Source organism: Sturnira hondurensis, unplaced genomic scaffold (genome assembly GCF_014824575.4).
Source record: "Sturnira hondurensis isolate 20B ecotype Veracruz unplaced genomic scaffold, ASM1482457v3 Scaffold0014384, whole genome shotgun sequence".
NCBI classification, from domain to species: domain Eukaryota; kingdom Metazoa; phylum Chordata; class Mammalia; order Chiroptera; family Phyllostomidae; genus Sturnira; species Sturnira hondurensis.
Window position 1 is genome coordinate 1,568,543 of NW_028087015.1, and position 12,921 is coordinate 1,581,463.

A 12,921-nucleotide genomic window follows, 5' to 3' on the forward strand; every position below is an offset into this window, starting at 1 on the left:
CCATTCATCAATGGGGACATTTATGAAACCTGGGCTGTCAAGAGGGTACTCTAGAAAAGAGTGAAAGAGGCCCCAAGTGTTGTAATTGGGAGGCCGTCTCTGAGCAGAAGCCCCACAGCTAGAATGCAAGGGGCTCCACCAGACAGGAGAACCCATCACCAACTGTAAAAGTGGCTGCTACCCCACACGCCCACGCACACCTACCCTGACACTCGGGAAGCAGTGCAGACCCCAAAGTGATTCATTTGAACAGAGCTTGACTTCCTCTGAGAACGTTTCTGTGCAACAAGTGCCTGGTTTCACGGAATGAGAGATGCTGCACCCGCATCGGATTGAAAATGACAGTACAGACTGGACAGCGGCCACTAGGGCTCAGCAGACACAGGAGCCCTGAGCTGAGGCCCTGGGCACGCAGTGTGGAGAAGGCACGCTGGAGACGGTACCCAGAGAGTGACGTGCTCAAGTGTGCAAGCGGGGTCTTATTCTGGTTCAGCAGGTCTGGGATGGGGCCTAGAACTGGGCACCTGGAACAAGCTCCTGGGGAAACCAGAGAAGGAGCTAGAGAGCTGGCCACAGTGTGAGGAAGGAGAGGAAAGCCAGTCCCCTTAGGAGGCCATCAGGAGCACCTAGGCATCCAGGGAACAAGCAATGCCACTCTGCCTCTCCGGGAATATCCAGGTTGGAGCAATGATAAACTTCGCTACGTATTAGATGTAGTTTCTATAACCAACAAAAATAACTAACAATTCAATTGCGTATAATAGTTATATGTGTTAAATTAAGATAGGTTCAAAGATAAATATAAGTTGCTTTTAAAAGCTGATAAATCAGTATCTCTCACATCAGCCCACATGTGACAGGCATTCGGAAGCAGTTAAAAACACCAGTGCCCAGACTGCAGCTCACAGCAACTGAATCCGCATCTCTTGGCCTAGTGTATATACAGAGGGTCGAAGGTGGAAGGGAAGAGGTTGATAGGGAAGGGAGGGAAAAGAAAACTTCAGAACAAGAGGAACTGAAGAGAAAGAGTAAATCTGCACAATTTTTCCTTCTCTTCCCAATTTCATATTCTACTCTCCCTTAGACTGATGTACTCTCCCACTCCCCAGCATTTTTCTATGTGTACTGTGCTTCTTGGACTGGGAATGCTAGTGTCACCTGGGAGCTTATTAGAAACACTCGTGAGCCCCTCCCCTGACCTATTGAATCAGAATCTGCATTGTAACAAGATCCCCAGGTAATTAGTGTGCACAGGGAAGTCTGAGAGCTGGACTGTACATGGACTTGAGCCCAGGATTTCCAGTGCAGACACACGCTAGGTACAAAGGCGATCATTAAACTGCTCTAGCAATGCAAAATGGGCTCAGCTGCCACTTATACTGGGCCAGGCAGGAGACTGCGGGAGAGGGTGCCTGCAAACATGTAATTGATTTACAACATCATCTGGCTGTAACGAAGTGAAAGCCAAGTTGTCTTTCTCTGTATTGATATAATTACCAGCAAGAGGGGAAGCAGGTTCTGTCTTCAGATCAAGTAACCTTGTTATTTATCAGCCTGTGCTAACTCCACTTCTGATTAGCAATTTATCCTGGGTGGTTATTGACCGAGCCTGCTTGGTTCTCATTATTCATTCTGTTCCCAGCAGCAGCAATTATTTAGCTCTCCAGATGATGGAAATGTAGATGCAGTTGTAGATATTTGCATTTTCTGTACATTTTCCTATTTTTATTGCCTGCCTCTATAGACAGAACATTACCCAAGGACCATGATTGCTTTTATAATTCCTCACAATGCCAACCAAAGTAGCATTTACTGCAAAATACAATGGATGCTGCTGGGTGATGCCAGGAACCATTCTTAACACTGTTCATCTCAAGTCTCCATCTCATAAGCTAGAAAAAAATTATTTTAAAGCCCCATTGGAACACCCTCAATTCAACGAAACTCACCGCCTGCCTCTGTGCACCAACTCTATGCTGTAAGTAAACCATAAGAAGCAGATGCTGTCACCGGCTTGGACGTTTCCCAAGAGTCCATTTCAAAGCCACTGATTAGAACTTTGAGGCTAGCACCCCAAAACCATCCCTTCAGTTCCCTTTCTTGCCAGGCTGGACCCCAAGAGTAGGAAGCTATACTCTCACAACCCTGCTGATCAACCGCTGCAATGTTGCATATAATCCACACAGGTTTTTGTTCAGATTGACGTTGGCGCAAGGAGTGGTTTGCCTGGGGAGACTTTGGGAAATCTGCATGATGCTGCAGGCTCTGACTTCTGCATACTTGTAACAGCCCTAAACGTGGGTAGCATTTATTCTGTAGAGCAACTTGGTTTTTATTAAAACTTCAGGTTATCCTTTTTGTTTCAAAATGTGTAAGTGTACCTTCATTTTTACACTTATTTTCTACAAGTATTACCATTTTGTGGCTCACAGGTGGCTTCTTAGATGACCTAAGAAGAGGGAGAGGAAAGGAGAAATTAAAAGAGAGAAAGAAAAAAAAACAACAAAACTCATCACAGCCTAGTGAATCCAGGGTAGTAGGAATTAAAAAATTGGGTGTACCCATGAGTGAAGGATGGCTTATAAGCAAATATAAAATAATTACAGTTTAGACCTGGCCTTCCAGTCACAGTTACTGCACATTCCTTTAGGACAGGGTTTCTCAAATAGTGGTAGGGGCATGGCTTTGCACCCAGGGGACATGGGGCATTGTCCAGAAACACTTTTGGTGTTCACCAGTCTCCCGACATCTGCGGGGTAGGAGCCGGGAATGGTGCTAAACGTCCCCTGTGTACCGGGCAGCTCCCCAGAGCCATGATTCCTGTGGCCCAAAATGCCAGTAGTGCCAAGACTGAGAAACTGCCTTAGAGGCAAAGAGCAACAGGTAAGATGGTCATAGGCTGTCTGAACGGAGAGGCCTTCCTCAGGTTGTTCTTCAGTAAGATCATGAGGCTGAGAAGTGGAACGGCTAATCTGACAACCTGAGGTTTACTGAAGCTGAGAAGATGGTATTGTGCACCAAACACTGAGAATGAGATAGAGACAGAGAAGGAGCCAGCTGTTGGGAGGATTCCGCGTGGGGAACACAAGGTGCAAAGGGCGAGCCAAGGAGTTCGGTTACAGACTGAGCACCTCTGACATAGTGGAAGTAGACATGAAGCTGAAAAGAGTTGTATCAGAATGGTCTGATTCTTCATGTGGGGACTGACACCTTGATGGAGCTTCCAGGTTGGAGGAAGGGAAGACGGGGCCACCCTCTGTGCAAGAATTTATTCATGTGAATGCGAGACATCTGCCAGGAAGAACCACGCCACTCGGAAGGCTTCAGTATATGAAATGGACTCTGACTTCCAGGAGTGAATGGGCTCATTAAGATAAAACTTATGTATATATGCTGATGACTCCCAAATTTCTACCTTTAGGTAGAGCTCTTCACCAAACTCCTAAATCAAGTGCCAATTTACTTTCTTCACTTAAGTATCAAATAGGCAACTCAAATTATTATGTTTAAAATAAGCTCTTGATTATCTCCCAAACCTATACCTCCTATAATTTTCCCCATCTCAGTTGCTCAAAAACAAAGACAAAAACAAACAAACAAAAAACATTGGAGTTATTCTCTCAGTGCTATCTTCAAAATAGATCCTGACTGAAACACTGTTAAGTGAAAGAAGACTCATGAAGGACTACATGTTGTATGGTTCCATTTACATAAATTGCCCAGAACAGGCAAATCTACAGAGGCAGAACATAGCTCAGTGGCTGCCAGGGCTGAAGGGAATGAGGCGATATGACAGCTCAGGGCACTAGGTTTCATTTGGGGAAGATACACATGACCTGAAACGGATTGTGGTGACGGTTGCACAAATGTGCAAGTATGTTAAAAGCCATTGAGTTGTACATTTTAAACAGGTAAGTTAGAGGGTACATCTCAATAAACCTGTTATAAAAATATAAATATAGACCCATACATGTTTATATAGCTCTAGAATCCAACCTTTTCTCGCCACCTGCACCATGGCCATGGTGCCCAAGCCGTCACTCCCCGCCTGCATTATGGAGACAGCCCCCTGACCTGACCGGCTTCTTTTCCTGCTCTACGTGGACACTTCTCCATGAGCAGCTATAGTGACCCTTTGGAATCACTTCTCTTCTCAGATCACTCCTCTTCTCAGACTGTTTTGATGGGTTCCATCTCACTTGAGTGATGGCCAAAGTGACCTACCAGGCCCTACGCAAGCCCGCCTGCCCCCACGTGGCACCCCAACCTCATCTTCTCTAACTCCTCATCACTCTCTGCTATAAATCACTGGTTGCCCTCTGCTTCGCAAACTCACCAGGCCTGACCCCTCAAGGACTTTTAATTTGCTATTTTGTATGCCTCTTCTCCCAGATCCAACTGTCTCACTCCCTTACCTCCACCAATCTCTGCTCAAACACCTTTGCTCTTACACCTTTCTGACCATCTATTTAAACGACAACTCGCACCCTCAGCTCTAGCACTGCCTAGCCCTGTTTCCTGCTTGATTTTTCCTCTATAACACTTACAAATATCTAACAGAGCAGGTATTTTACATATTTCCTTTCACTGTCTGGGTTCCCTAAAATCGAAATTTCAGGAGAGCAGTAATTTTTGTATGTTCACTACTATAGCCTTAGCATCTAGAATACAGACTGACATAATAGATGCTTAATATATATTTGTTGACAGAATGAATAAAATAAGTAAATGACAGTGCAAAATAGAACATAAAAAATGTTAAACTATATCAATTTGAAAATCTATGCTATAGAAGTTCCCCCCCAAAAAAAATCATTTCTTATCTGTGCTTTAAAGCCGGGGCACATTTTACCCTCTTTTAGGTACATTCTATTATAGCCACAGTGACCTTATTTTCAAAACCAACTTCTTGTGAACACAAAAGGAGAATATATTGTCTTTAGAGAAGCAAGCCTATAAAAATTAGTAACAAGATACCTTTAATAATTTACTGGAAAAAAAGAGTTAGCAGGTGAAAGAAAATGTGAAGAGTTTCTTCCAATGTGCTCATTGTTTGGTTAATACATGTTTTGTGGATTTTGGCTTAGCCCCCAAAACAAAAAGGAGAGATTATGAGAGAGGAGCACTGACGGCCCATGCATGGCTGGAACAGAAACACGACCATGATAAGCCATTAAGTCTCTTATATCAGAATACAACCATAGGGTTTTGGCACCTCCTAGGGTTACTTGAAATCCTGAAGTTCCTCATATTTCTCCAAAAGGGCCTTTGATTCAGGTAAATGAATGCAGATGCATTAGAAAAAACATGCTAATAGACCTAAAAGAAAATCATGATTTGATTAAGGAATCAATAATGATCAGTGAATAGCCATCTATTTTGTACCTATTCTTAAACATTCCTATCAGCCTTGCTCTAGTATATGGCTCACTTAAATAGATTTTAAAATAGAATAGCTATATTGAGCCATATTGTATGTAAAATTCTGCTAAGTCCTCAGTTAACTATGCCTTCGGAGAGCCTAGAGTCAGGACCATGAAGACGCCTAGTCCAGGGACAACTCCTCACCTAGAGGCCTGTATCAGAACTGTATCCAAAGTGCCCAGAGGAAAAGGGGAGTGACCTGTCAAAACCCATAGCTACCAATGAGTAACCATATCCCATGTCTCAAGGTAGGATTTGTAGAATCAAAGAAAACTTTATGGGTGAAAAAGGGAGAATTTCAAATAGTGGAGGGTAGGATGGGTGGAGAAACATGAGACTGGGATTTATTTAGGTGGATGAAGGAGATTCTAGAGAGACTAATGCAAAGATAGGCCCTGTACTATCACAGCAGACAAGCCCCTCCACTCATGATTCTCAAAGAATCTGAAGGAAACTGGTGTCCCAAGAGAGGGCCCCAGAGTCACAGTGCCAGCTATTGTCTGGTGGACATGGCATTCCAGATTGCTAGAGCTGGGGAGCAGATTATGGCCAATAGACCAGACATTTCCTCCACTTAACTTTGCACACAAACAGACGTGCCTCAAATATTTGCAAAGCCTAGGGCAAGAATATAAATGGAGGCCCATGTGCCATACATCTGTATTAAAAACCAAGCAAGCAAACTATTAAATAAAATTTGTTTTATTCTCTTACCCTAATGGATATATCTTTTCAACAACTTGGATGGCCAAATTCGAAAGAATTCTCAAAATTTGAAGCAGAACTTGACATCAGCAGATAATATCCAGGGGACAACTGACTTTATTCTCTGACCTGTGGATGGCCCCCTTGCCTTCCCAAACCCAGCTCTGTCCTGCACCTTTATCCACACATGTGTGGAAACACAGACTGCACATCCAGATTCTGTCTCCAGAAGCCATTTGACCAGTTCTCAGGCCTAGAAGTTTGCACATCAGTGACCCAGTTTGCTTCCTGAAGACAGACCTGGAGAAGAGGACCATACAGGTGCCAAAAGGGGGCTTCAGAGTCCCAGGTACCAGGGGCATGATTTTGAAGGACCAATGCAGGCGCTAGGCAGGCATACAAGGGAAACATTCTCAGATGAAGCCAGAGAGGATCTAAGGTGTGTGGCCCTTTAGTCTGGGTGAGGCAGAAATGACCACCCCAGAAATTTTCTCATTTCTCCTACTGCTCCCAGTGAAGCAAGGGGGAAAATTAAGGTTTATAATTCTCCCAAACAGCACTAAACTTCTTACTGATTGAGAAAATTTCCATTACATGGGCATATCAAAAAATCATTCAGGAGAGAGGAGACAAATCTTTCTTAAAGAAGAATTCTCAAAACTCTAAGTAGACAGCCTCCCTGTGGGAGGTGGAACATACATCCGCCCCCCTTGAAAAAAACAGTAACTTGACAGTGAAGAAATCTGGCAAACACTACCTTTACCAAATGAGTACAGTTGACCCCATCAGTGAAAAGGCATGTTGATAACATGTACTCACTAATAATAATACGTTGTGTTGTTGAGGAGGAAACTTCTCTGTGGTTTTCTTCTGCCAAACCCATAGCCCAATTCTAACCATGAGAAAAACATCAGACATATCTGAAACAGGAACATCTATAAAATATGTGGCCAGAACTCCTTAACACTGTAAGATGCTAAAAAAAGCAAAAAGCCCTGACCAATGTGGCTCAGTTGGTTGGGCATCATTCCACAAAGTGAGAGGTCATTGGTTTGGCCCCTGGTTGGGGCACACTCCTGGGCTGTGGTTCCGGTCCCCATTTAGGGCATGTGCAAGAGGCAACCAATCAATGTTTCTTACATCTATGTCTCTCTCTCTCTCTCTCTTGCTCCCCTCCCCCTTCCCTTTTCTCTCTAAAAATAAATAAAATCTTTAAAAAAAGAAAAAAAAACCAGAGACACTATTGCAGAGCTGAGATTATGGAGACATGAAAACTAAGTGCAGTGTGGGATCCTGGATTACAGCCTGGCACAGAAAAGAGACATTAATGCAGAAACTTGTCAAATACAGATAAAATCTGGAGTCTACTTAATCCTACTATCACAACATTGGTTTCTTAGTTTTGACAAATATACTGTGCTAATATAAGATATTAGCAACATGGACAACTGGGCATAAAGTGTAAGGAAACTCTATTATCTCAGCAACTTTTCTATAAATCTAACATTATTCCACACAAAAAGTTATTTTTAAATGTTTATCCATAGGATGAAAGACTCACAGCCTATCCATCATTCTGTTTCATCATGGCCCACGTTCACTCGATGGAACAATGGAATGGCATGTCCCAGGTCTGGAATGCTGATTCAGGGCCCTTTTTCATGAGATCTCAAAGATGCCAGATTGACACACTGATCCCAAAATCAGTCTGATCCCAGAGAGACGCACAAATGACAGGTTCTCAACATGTGTGTGTAGGCATCCCCCCCCCAAAATAAACAATGTTTAGAGAAAGAAGAGAAAGAGAAATTACTTGTGGCACATTTACAATTTGGAACACCATAAAACAGGAAATAAATGACATATATAAAACTCTGGTAACAACCTTGAGGAGGAATCATTAAACAGACCACAGAAACCGTATCATTCTGGGGAAGAACATTCAGCTTTAAAACCCTCCTTTAGCAAGCACACAGTAGGCCCCCACCAAACTGACTCAGAAGAAATGATTTGTAAACCTAGCCTGTCACCTACATCTACTGTTAAAGAGGGGACATTGGGAGTTTGCATTAAACTCAACAGAAGAATTGCTTTTAAGACAAGCATTTGGTTTATCCCAGGAAAGTAGCGCAAGACCAAGATCTGGCCACCCTCCTCTTTCATTCACTCTAAGAATGAGAAGACATGGCCTCATACACACAAGCATATAGAGTTTGATAGCAAATAAAACACATGACTGCAAGTATGTTCTGGTGTTATAAATTTTCTCCAGGCAAAAAGAATGTCTTTCCTAATTAATGTAGGTATCTTGCCCCACTATATTTTAGGAGAGCAAAATAATGCAATGTCACGATACCTGTTCCAAGAAAAAAGAGAATAGCAGGAAGCTCACTAGTACCTCTTTCAAAAGGCACAATTTGATCTCTCCTGGGGATTCTTGATGTTGAGAAGTTGTTTTGAAAGTGATTAATTGTGTGTGACTCTAGGTCCTGCAAAATTTAGTAGCAATTCAGAAATGCTATTTACCTAGGATTAACGACTTTTGAATAGATGTTTCAACATCCATCTGGGACTTCATTGTTAAACCTTTCTTTGTTGGATAACCAAAAGGGATTTGAACTCAAAGTGAACAATATTGCTAGACGTCTATACTTCCCCCAGAAATACCTTGGAAGATGAAAGAGATAGAGATAAAGACAGAGATAATGAAAAGAGGAAGAGCCAGACTGTAGACAAACTTGGAAGTAAATGAAGTTTTTATTGATATGGCCATGCTCTGAATGTTTGCTTTGCCCTCCTTCTTTCTCCCCTCCTCAAAACTTCCCAATTTCAGAAATCATGCCTGCAATTTTACAGTGACTTGAATTGCAATGAACAGAAATCCCAGCTCAAAATTTTATAGATTACTAAAAATTCCAGAAATACATCAGGTTTTAAACCAGTCTCTATCCTGGGCTCAAACAATGCAGCCAGGACCTGTTGAGGCTCTCATTTCTGTCATTCACATCCTCAGTGTTGTCTCCAATCTAAGAGTGGCCTTTCCCGATGTAACTCCCAAGGATAAATGCGTCCTGATTTGCACCCAGAGAGAAACATGTCAGAAATTGAAGTGAGACAGTGAGATGGCAGAATAGCCAGAATAGTGCAGAAAGGTCCAAATTCTTCCTTGGTCCAGTAAGGCTTGTCCCTTACCCTTATCACTGTCACCCCCATCCCTCATCTCCAGCTCTGTGTTTTCCTGGGAGATAAATATTCACAGGAGAATGAAAACTGGCGACTAAAACTCCATTTTACCACTTGCCAGGTGCACATTACCCACAGATCAGAGTTTCCTGGTAAATTCAATAAGGTCCTTGATGTAGGTTTGAGACTTCAGGATGGTCTTTCCCACCCAGCCACCAAGATAAATGTAGTGAGAACTCCCAACACTTTCACTGTCTCTGTGAAAAGAGAAAACACATCCTACCTCACTGGCAACGTGGTGATAGAAGAGGAAGAGAAAACAAATCCAGAGCCAACTTGTTTTTCTAAAAGTGATTTAGATGGAGAAAATGGCAGATGACCGTACCCCTGTGTGGGACTTCTCCCCATAAAATGTGTGGCTCTGTCAGTGTCCCCACATCTGACCAAGGCATTTTAGTATTACTGCCACTTGTGGAACTACATTGTTATCAGGCATCGCTTCCAAGATTCCGAAGCTATTTCCTCCTAGAAGGTGCTTTCTGGCTTCCCACGGGAGATAACACAATGGACAAGGACAGGACAAGTAGCCCAGAGACTAGGTAGAGACATTGCTTTGCATCGCCATTCTGGGAAACGTGACCTTAAGCAGCAGGTCAAGTCAGCTTGATTTTTCCACAGTGAAGTAACTGACAATTCCATACAGATTCGCAGTGCAGAAACTTGTTGGAAAATGTCTGCACGATGAATCTGGCCTTCAACACCCATACCACTGAGAACTTAGAGGCTATCATCAATCTGGTAACTCTAAGCAAATTACTTCTCTTTCCTCTGCTTTAGTTTTCTCACTCATGGGGAGAAGGTGGAGATGACTGAACCCTAAGGGCTTTTCCAGAGGTCTCAAATATTGAAAAGGAAGAGTATTTAGAGAGAGAGATTTGAGTATTGCCTGGTAAGAAGTAACAGCTGTTTGTGCGCTACCTTGCTTTACAATAGATTCAAGGCTACTGTGTTTTAAGCTCAACAGAGAAGACACGGTGCCTTACAATGATAGGTAGTGTCTTTTGTTCAGAAGATGCTGGGTGCCTATTCGGTAATAGTACCAACGGGGATAAAGTCACTCTTCCTCAAGTGTCCAGTAAGGAAATACAATCTTGGTCACCAACTCAGGCAGATAAACTATTTCTATACTAGTGTGAATCAATAACCCAAACAACAAAAATAGGCTTAAAATCAATGTATTTGAGTTTACAGAAATATTCCAATAATACTCCATGTCCAGCTTAGCTTTTGGCTCACCACATAGGTGAAAATGTTACTTCTTTTCTCCAACAACACATTATTCTTCCTCCCCTCAGCATAAGCTATGTCTTCTCCATGTCTTTGATCCTAGTGCTTTTCCTCCATTACTAGTATTTTTTTAAATAAGTTATGTGCTATAGTAAAACAAGTATGAGGTCCAAAGAACTAGGTTCAGGACCCAACTGTAAGTAATAGGGCCATGACCCATGTGAGTGCTTTCTGTTCCATAAAATAAAGAGAAGAACTACATTTACTTTACATGGTTCTTGCAAATATTATTTTTATTTGCCTACACTTTATGTTCTTTTAGAAAGGCAGAACAAATAGAACTAAGAAGAAACAAAATAAATAAAAACAAAACACAAGACTCGAGATATAAAATAGAACTGAGAATAAAGTTAAAACAGTCCATCATGTAAAGACCTAAGTGTTTGGTACAGGTAAGCCACACACTGGCCCGCTGTGGATGGCACATGACACAGAAGACAGGACAATGCATAGGAAGCTACCAAGCACTGCATAATGGTTACCTGTTTGTGAAAATCATGCCAATCTCAGTATAACCACTGGCTCTGTGTTTTACTTTTGCAGCCCCTCGGAACCTCAAAATCTGTTATCTATACAAGAAGAATGAACCCCACTTTGCAGAGCTGCGAAGCCACAAAGTGCCTTTTTCGTGGTGGGCATCCAGGGAACGTCTGCTTCCTGCCTCTGCTTTTTCCTCCCTCACCTCCCAACTTCAACATCTCCTCCCCACTTCCTTCAGGGAGCAAACACTCCTGTGAGAAATCTTCTGTCGTTCACTAAATTACCCTCTGTTTATCATCGCTTTATTTATCATAATCATTAACAGCAATACAATACCCATATCAACCTCAGAGAGTGGCATACACCTGTATTCGCTAGAAACCGGTTTCCTCTCAAGGTGTCAACAATTATAACAAAACAGAAAAGTACCTTTAAAAACTCCCCCTGAAACACACAGAGCCATTAATGTCACAGGCAATACAGCAGAGTTGATTTCTTGACAGAAGGTTAATTAGTTCTCTCCCATAGGGTGGCATTGCCATAACTAAACCAATAACAGTGAGGAAAAAAACACACCCCTGGGCAACTGAAGACATTCTGACAATAATGAGAAATGGCAACAGGCACTGAGTACCAAGGCTATTTTCAAGTTGCTGTTGTTTAATCATTACTGGCACAAGAAATCCAGTCCTCCTGTTCCAAATAGCGTCTATTCCTGAGAGAGCCCCATTTTAAACAGGCAGCAGGTATTTCAGGTTTATACTGAGCCTTCCTTCACAAATTCTCAGTGAATGAAAGCAAGAAGCTCCAAATGTGGATAAAACCTTGTATCCTGGCTATGCGGTATCATATATCATCTCCCCTGGTAATGATATGATTAATAGCATCTTTTCTGTGACCTACTTATAGCCAAATCATGCATATTCATGACAAGGAGGGGAGGCGGGAAACCCACACCCATTAGGAGCCTACCTGCATGGGCAGTTTCCCCTAATGCAGGGCACTGAACGAGAGCCCTGAAAGGCTGTGTTCTGAGTGCTCACAGACATGCCCTGACGTGGCTGATGGGTGCATTTTTCTCTCTTCCATTCAGGCATGTTGGAAGTGCATAATTCTCCTAGGACACTTTTCTCAAAACCCTGAAGAGGGTCCAGGGAAGTGGTATTTGGCAGATTGGGCTCACTGGGCTATCCTTCCCAAAGATTTAAGGCGTTCAAAATTCAAAGAAGAATAGCAGTACCACGTGGTCCCATACACTCCTATACCACCATGCCCTACAGTTTCTGTATGTTGGAGAAAGTACAGCCTCCTAGCCCTATGCATCCCAGACCCACTGAGCTGAGAGGTGATCATCAGCATCCAGACTGACATCCGTTCAAACGCCACCACCTTCAGGGCTCAGCTGAGTATCTGGGGGCTCATGGCTCAAAACAACCAGAAAAAAAAAACAGAGTTAAACAAAGATGAGTGCTAAGAATATGTAAAAACTGCTCATAAAGCCTTCAATGTGAGATCCAGAGCACCGTCTGTCTGTTAAGCCTCATCTCCTGACATGACTTTGAAAGGCCATAGGCATTAACGACTCCTAGCCCCTGTGCCACGATCCTCCTATAGAAACTCAGGTGCCGGACATGCTGGACCAAGTGAGCAGTCATACCCTCAGTCTAAATCTTTGCTCCACGGGAATTTGGACACCATGCTTTTCTTTGGGAAGGTACTTCTGAATCCTGTCTGTCAGTTTCCTGGGCTCGGCCTAGTCTTCAGGGTAGCAATGAACCAATG

General features: G+C 42.8%; 1 long non-coding RNA gene across 1 annotated transcript; it reads left to right on the plus strand.

Annotated features, from left to right (window-relative positions):
* The first annotated feature begins 1,447 nt into the window (after positions 1-1,447).
* LOC118998579 (uncharacterized) lies at positions 1,448-6,450 on the plus strand. The gene is made up of 2 exons (XR_005068895.1): positions 1,448-1,533; positions 6,292-6,450. It is a non-coding gene; the product is annotated as an uncharacterized LOC118998579 (long non-coding RNA).
* The last annotated feature ends 6,471 nt before the right edge of the window (positions 6,451-12,921 follow it).